This window comes from Eptatretus burgeri, chromosome 7, assembly GCF_056783735.1.
Source record: "Eptatretus burgeri isolate ZD-2024b chromosome 7, Ebu_testis_v1, whole genome shotgun sequence".
Taxonomy (NCBI): domain Eukaryota; kingdom Metazoa; phylum Chordata; class Myxini; order Myxiniformes; family Myxinidae; genus Eptatretus; species Eptatretus burgeri.
In genome coordinates, this window is record NC_140967.1 from 40,596,067 (window position 1) to 40,603,687 (window position 7,621).

The window sequence follows — 7,621 nt, forward strand, 5'->3', positions numbered from 1 at the left end:
ATCCTGCTTACAGTGAATATCCCAAACTAATGAGATGTTTACGAATGTCACAAATGAATGGCATTTTCATGTACAGTGGCCGTGACAAGGTCCAGTATTCCTCTGATGAAATTTCGTTTCATGTTAAACCGAAACTTTGTAACACACAATCTTGGTGGTTATGATGAACCTTTCTTTACGCTACCTGGAAAGCAAACTCAAAATGAGTTAAAGGTGAAACCTACAATCTCATGAAAATACCAATAATATTTGAAGTGGCCCTTTCGTCCATCCCCCACATATTCGTCCTGCCAAACTCTTCCACTCACAGTGTCCCCAGTGTCCCCTAGAATCAGCCGGCGTGTCGTGGTTCTTGTTTGGCGTGGCTAATTACCGGGGTCGCAGCGGCCCCACTGCCCAAGTGCCGCCTGCCATTAGGGGCCCCGTCTGACGCGCCATTGTCCCCTCACCCATGCCTGTCTGATCAATTTCATTTTTAACTTTTGATGTGGCTTGACCGGGACTAGGAAGTCCGGTAATTACTTTGCATTAATAACGCCAATATTCCCTATTGTCGGAGCCTAATTTTTATGGACTCTTTCAACGTGAACATTTGGACCTCATCTTGTTAACTAGCACATGTAGCTGACAAGCTGTTTGCCTGAGTGCATATTCTGATGGTTGTCCAGGAAAACACTCATTGTGCCACGTGAATACAACCTGTTGTGTGACTACCGTCATGTGCTTATACCTTTTCCTATCTAATTACCACTGAAACCATGTTTTCGTGTAAGGGCGTAGCAGCAATGGCAGCTGGGTTACAGTTGTTCTGATTAGGGTCGTTTGAGTTATGGTTGTTAGAGTTAGGGTTAGAGTTGTTTTACTTGGGGTTGTTTGAGTTAAGGTTGTTAGCATTATGGTTAGACCTGTTAGAGTTCCCTTCAAAGTTCCAAATTCAACCTTATAAGAACTACCCATACTTCCTTAATTATAACACATGTATACTTAATTATAAGATACTTAAATACCGGTATATTACAACAGCCAACACAATGAAAAGTATGAAGGTACAACTACATTAATCAATGTTAATCTTTATTTGACCGAAATCAAACCGCTTTAGTTGGTGCCAGATTGTTCTTGAGTATATTAATAAATTAAACTTGCATACCATTAATATAATCAATACTTTCTTTACATCTATTAATTCATTAATAAGAAGCCTTTACTAACACAAGCTATATTGTCAAAATAGTATTTTGGTGCTGCCACCTGTTAAAGGTAAACTAACGAAAGCAAAATGGGTGTTGCAAGATATTTGCATAAATATAATTAGGAAGTCAAATGTGACAACTCTTACAATCTGCAGATTTCAAATTACAAAATATTCTGGACAAATAACATGAAATTGTATGCCATATTTGACTTCTTGTATTCTTTATTTAGTGAGATGCTCGATTATACAAGTTCATGTTGCATTAAAGGCTTTGTTTCGGAAGCTTGAAGCCTGGTGTTGGCTTAGCAGTTAAGGTGGCTGGCTTGGGACTAAAGGGTCCTGAGTTTGAGCTCCTGTTGGCTGTTGAATTAACACCAGGTGGGGTTGACTCAGCCTGTCATCCTTCTGAGGTTGGTGAAATGAGTACCAATGTATTGGGGCAATAATCATTTGGGGTAACCTGTGTCAGAGTGATGACCTATCCAGGACTGTACTCCATGCCAATGAAACTGCCTCGGCAGCCATATGTGCCTTCACAGCATGAAAGGAATGGTATTATTATTTTTATTATTATTATTATTATCAGGAAGCTTGGCAAAAGTTTAGCTAATAGGGCGTCTTCATCTTCTTTCATTTGCATTATATTAACGTTTCCCCCTTTACCAGAGGCCTGTTTAGTGTTTCCCCCCAAGCCCTCATATCATGAAAGCAATGATTCCAGTTTCAAACCATATACTGTAATCACAAGTAATTATAATAATTGAAAAAAATTTAATGCAAAACGATGTAGGCAGGGGATGCCAAAAACTATGTTAACAAGGTAGCCAAATTCATTTTTAACTTTTGAAATTTATATAGAAATTATTACGATACGAGCAGGAACCCACAGAGCATCTGCACAATGTAAAATGTGATTTCAAGTCCTCAACTCTCCCCCTCACAACCCCCAAGACATCAACCTCCACCTCCCAACCCCAAGTCCTCACCCTACCCCTACTAACCCTAAAGCATCAACCTCACCCCCCCTTCCTGAACCTCAACCTCACCCTCCCAACTCTGTGCAATTTTCCCCAAACCCCAAGCCCTCAGTCCCCCCCCAAAGCCACAACCTCCCCTCCCACCTCTGTCACATCTTTGCTCTCCCCTCCCCCTTCCAACCCTTCCCCTCTGTACACTCATAAAAGCAAGCAGGTATTCCCACATTGCTCATTATATATTTATTCATTAACTCATCAAAACAGAGGAATATTTAACATCCCCCGTCCCCCGTATCATGCTATCACCAACTTCACAGCAACCGCGATTGAAACAGCTCCTACATGTCATGGCCCATCATGATCACCTGTCAAACTCACAATCCCATGAGATATGCAGAAACCCTATGGAACCACAACTCTCAAATGACCATGAGCAGCATAATTGCGCCAATAAACAACCCAAAACCAATTATCTTCTTCCTGATGCAGACATGTATATACACACATCATGAAAAGTAAATAAGAGGAATATGTTTTCTTTCACAAACTCGCGAAATTCACAGAAGTCCTCGGACAAAGACCTTTATAATGACATGGGATTATGGTTCCTGATCGAGTCATTTAAGAGAAAATATTCAGAAATAAGAGCAAGGATCCAAGGAACCTTCACGGTAAAAACAGATTGGCAGTGTCGAGACAACAGATTGCTGCCTCCATTGTTGAGGCCTATACGAACTGTGATCCTCACAAGGCCTGTGATGCGATCAGCTCCAACCTTTCCATATTTGAGGATCCTTTTAACAGTCACTTTGGTCGTTTTACACTGAAGGAAAAATTTATAGGGACGGCAAGGCAATTGTGACTATAACAGCTCTGAAGATGGCTTTGGCTTCGCTTAACACCAACATGGTGGCTGTATGATTTTTTTCAGGTTGAAATTGTGGGTAGAGTCAGGCCAGCTGTCCAACCATTGTGTGGAATAGAATTTATATACAGATGGACGAACAAGCATATTCTACAGTCACTACATTGTAAGTTTATTGTGAATTAAAGTCACAAATGAAAAAAATGGTCAATTTTAATACAACAATAAATTGCAAGTCTAATATGGAAATGCATGACTCACTAAATTTATGTTAATATATATATATATATATATATATATATATATATATATATATATATATATATATATATATATATACAGTAATCCCCCGCTATATCGCGGTTCACCTATTGCGCCCCCAGTTCATCGCGGGTTTTCCCTTGGAACCTAACTAATTTTTTCTGCGGATTCCCCCGGTATATCGCGGTAATAATATATAAAATAGAAATTATTTAAGCAATAAATTATAACGCGTGGCGCTCGACCAGTCACACAACGCACGAGACAAAGTTTCGCTTGTCAACTTCGAATATTTTCTATGTTTTTTTCTCCAAGCCCTACAATGGCGCCCAAACGCCCTGCACCTTCTAAGGCTTCTGGCAAGGAACCGAAGCGCCAGAGGAAGGTCCTGACGCTCCATGAGAAGGTTAAGGTGCTCGATATGCTTCAGGAAGAAAAAAGGTTTGCTGCGGTTGGACGAGCACTGCCAAACCGACCAGACCAGACGACTCGATCTCTGGCACCTCAAACCCGATCACTGCCAAACCGACCAGACCAGACGACTCGATCTCTGGCACCTCAAACCCGATCACTGCCAAGGCGACCAGACCAGATGAGTCGATCTCCGGCACCTCGAACCCGATCAATGCCAAGCCGACCAGACCAGACGAGTCGATCTCCAGCACCTCAAACCCAATCAATGCCAAGCCGACCAGACCAGATGAGTCGATTTTTTAGGGCGGCATCCATTCATCGTGGATTTTCACTTCTCGCGGGGGGGGGGGGGATTTGGAACGTAACCCCCGCGATAAACGGGTGATGACTGTATATTCAAACCGCGTGCCAGAAACAACAACCATACAGGCCTTTCCTTCGCTCTCGCATGCCCGTATGTGCAAAAAAAAAAACTTTCAAACCGCGTGCCAGAAACAACTACACAGGCCGTTCCTTCGCTCTCGCGTGCCTGTACGTGCAAAAAAACAATTCCTTTCAAACAACCACACAGGCCGTTCCTTCGTTCTCGTAAACGACGACTGGATTGTGGCATTGTGTTTGTCTATAAATGCGCTTAAGAAATCGAGAAATTATTAGAATACAGTAAGTCATCACTATCCGGAAGTGGTGCATGCCCGTACGGAATGTTCACATTCATTCCACGAATTATCGCTTGCATTGAAGTATCAACTGCTGTGATACTTAGGCCGAGGTCACATTTGCCAAGGCGGCCGTGGGGTCTCCAAAATCTACGGCCACTAGCAATTACACGGCGGCCGCAGTATTTCCACGGTCACAAAATGGAGCAGTCACATATGTTTTTAATTTTTGGGGAGCTGCACGGCATATTTATAAATTGTGGAGACCGAAAACGTGGGGTTGCCATGCGGTCTTTCATTTGATGTCGCACGGTGACCTTAGGGCGTTCCTGCGGCAGCCATATAATTAAGGCAGACGCAAGGTGCCCGCAAGGCGACCGCAGGGGGACGGCAGGGGGGCCCTAAGGCGAACGTGCGGCCAGACGGACGGTAACGAATGGGTTAAATTTTTGTTTTTTTTTAATCAGTTTTTTTTTTCAGCTTGTCGAATTGCAACGGCGAACATAGAAATGAAAAAAAGTTATAACTCCGCGTTATAATTCCACGGCGACCTTACGGCCTGTAAAATATAGCCATACGGCGTAGGGCCACGCTGAGGCCACCTCAGAAACTCTGCGGCCACCGCACGTTTCTGTCAATTCAGAGGGCGTACTGCCGCCGTATCCTCGCCGGAGAGAAAATGTGACTTAGGCTTTATGTCTTAGAAATTGTGGAGACTGAAAACGTGGGGTTGCCGTACGGTTTTTGATTTGATGTCGCAAGGCGACCGCAGGGGGCCCTAAGGTGAATGTGCGGCCAGACGGACGATAACGAATGGGTTAATTTTGTTTTTGTTTTTTGACCAGTTTTTTTTTTTCTGGCTTGTCGAATTGCTACGGCGAACGTAGGAATGAAAAAAGTTATAACTCCGCGTTATAATTCCACGGCAACCTTACGACCTGTAAAATATAGCCATACGGCGTAGGGCCACCCTGAGGCCACCGCAGAAACTCTGCGGCCGCCACACGTTTCTGTCAATTCAGAGGGCGTACGGCCGCCGTATCCTCGCCGTAGAGCAAATGCAACTTCGGCCTTACACACATGGAGTTAATTAAAATCCAAATTAAAATCAAGTTTACCTCCCTGCCTTTGCTTGCCATGACATTCGCTGCCACTGACCATTGCCACTCCTATGCCATGGTAACTAAATGGTGCCCTTTCCCCATCGGCCACGCCGATGCAACAACGTGTCTTGTCACTGGTTTGGTAAATAAATGGCCATAACTTGGGAAGCACTTGTCCGATTAATATCAAACCTTGAAAAGGCACATACTCACGTCCTAGCAATATACCTGGCAAGTTTCAATTAGATCTGACCAGTGGTTGTCGAGAAACAGTGGTCACAGACAGACACACACACACACAGATTGCTGGAATTATAGATAGACGAGTACGTGCGTGGCTGTATATTAGGGCGCTTTTAGCTACTATGGTAAAAATTCAAATTTGCAATAGAAGTTTGCAGAACCTTCCAAATGGTGAGGTTTCATGAAAAACTAAAATCTTCCAAGTTTTATTAAGATTAAATAATATTTAGGACTTGCGCAGGCACTTGACATCCTTCTCCATTAGTACAACATGGCTAAATTAAAAGGAAAATCTCTTTTGATGAAAACAATTTAAAAAAATTATCCTGAAAAGTAAATAATATGCCTTTATAAAATCAAAGTTTTCTTTGAGGCCTTTGGGTATTTCCGTCAGTCATCCTCCATCACTTGAACAAGGTACTGCACTTGAGCTTCATCTCTTGTTCGACCAGCTTTCGTGAATTCTTGGATGAGGGCGACGCCTCTTTCGGCCGCATCATTCACGACGTTCAAAGAGTCAACCCTCTGCTTTGCTTTGACGTAGGATTCAAAGCTCTTCCAGTTTGATGGATCCTTTTCCTCGAGAAAGTCTTCTGGCAGCTCGAGGAGCGTAAATAGATTTTTAGTTTGGGAGGAGCAGAGGCCAGACAGCTTCTTTCCCTCTGAATTGGGAAGCCAGACTCGTCGAGATGGATCCTCTGAACCCTCCACATCCTTCATGTTTATTACCATGGCGATCTTTTCTGACGAATCTAAGTTGTCATCAAAGAGTGCAAGGCCGACGTTAACTTCGCTCAGGTACCACAGATGGCGGCTCATTGTTTTGTATGCAGCATGATTCAAGGAATGGAAGGCTTGAAGGAGCTGGAGGTCATTCTTTGGCGCGGAAGCAGCATTTCGAGCATCGAACCAGGCCCTGATATAGTGCTTAGCAACAAAAAGACAGACCTGCTTGATCCCACTAAACAGGCGTTCTGTGCGACATGTACTGCGGGATGATGACGTGCGTTTAGTGAGAAAATCCGAGAACTGCCCTTGAAACATCCAGATCTTGAAGCAGTAAATTGCACGAGCCATCCAACATGCTCGGTGAACGGCGCCAGGTGCCCTGAATGTTGGAACCTGATGTCCAGAAGGGATGCCTCCAAGGAAAATGATCGTCAGTTGGAGAAGTTTTTTGTGGTCGTCTTGGGGATGCTTCTGCTTCAGAAGCTCTTGGGCATGCTGAATGACAGAATTGGCCCATGGATGGATATCGGTGGCTGTGCTTGCATCATCAGCAGCAGTCAAGTACTGCGTGAAATTAAAATGGAGCCAGCAGTCCCGGAAGGTTTGGAATAAGGTGATTTCTGGCCCTCGGGATGCTTCATCGACCAAAGAAGAGTAAATTGCTTCCAAAACAAGTTCTAAGACATGGTGCCGACACGCAAAATAAAGAAGTTGATGATCAAGGATGTTTTCAATACGAACACAGACCCCACCCCGGATTCCAGTATTAACAGCTGTCGTGTCAAAACACATCCCTTTGACACGTCCAATCAGGTTCCACTTCTTAACTGTTGAAAAGATGACCGCGGCTGTTTCTTCCGCCTTGGAGTCTTTCAGCATCGGAATTGCCAGGATTTTTGACACACCATTCCCAGTGACCAGAATTGGCAGCCTGTCAACTTTGTCTCTTCCAGTTAGGTCTGGCATCAGCTTGGAATCCCAGTGGACTACCAGGGGTGTGTCAACCTTAAAGCTCTGCTTTATCTCTTCAGCGCGTTGCTTCCGGTGCTTAACACGAGCGGCACGAATGGCACTTGGACTGAGAGAAAGTTTATTGATGTCTTGTCCCAATTGCTTGGCAAATGGAATTAGAACCCGACTTGCAGACGATCGCTAAGGAGAGTTCTATCCAGGGC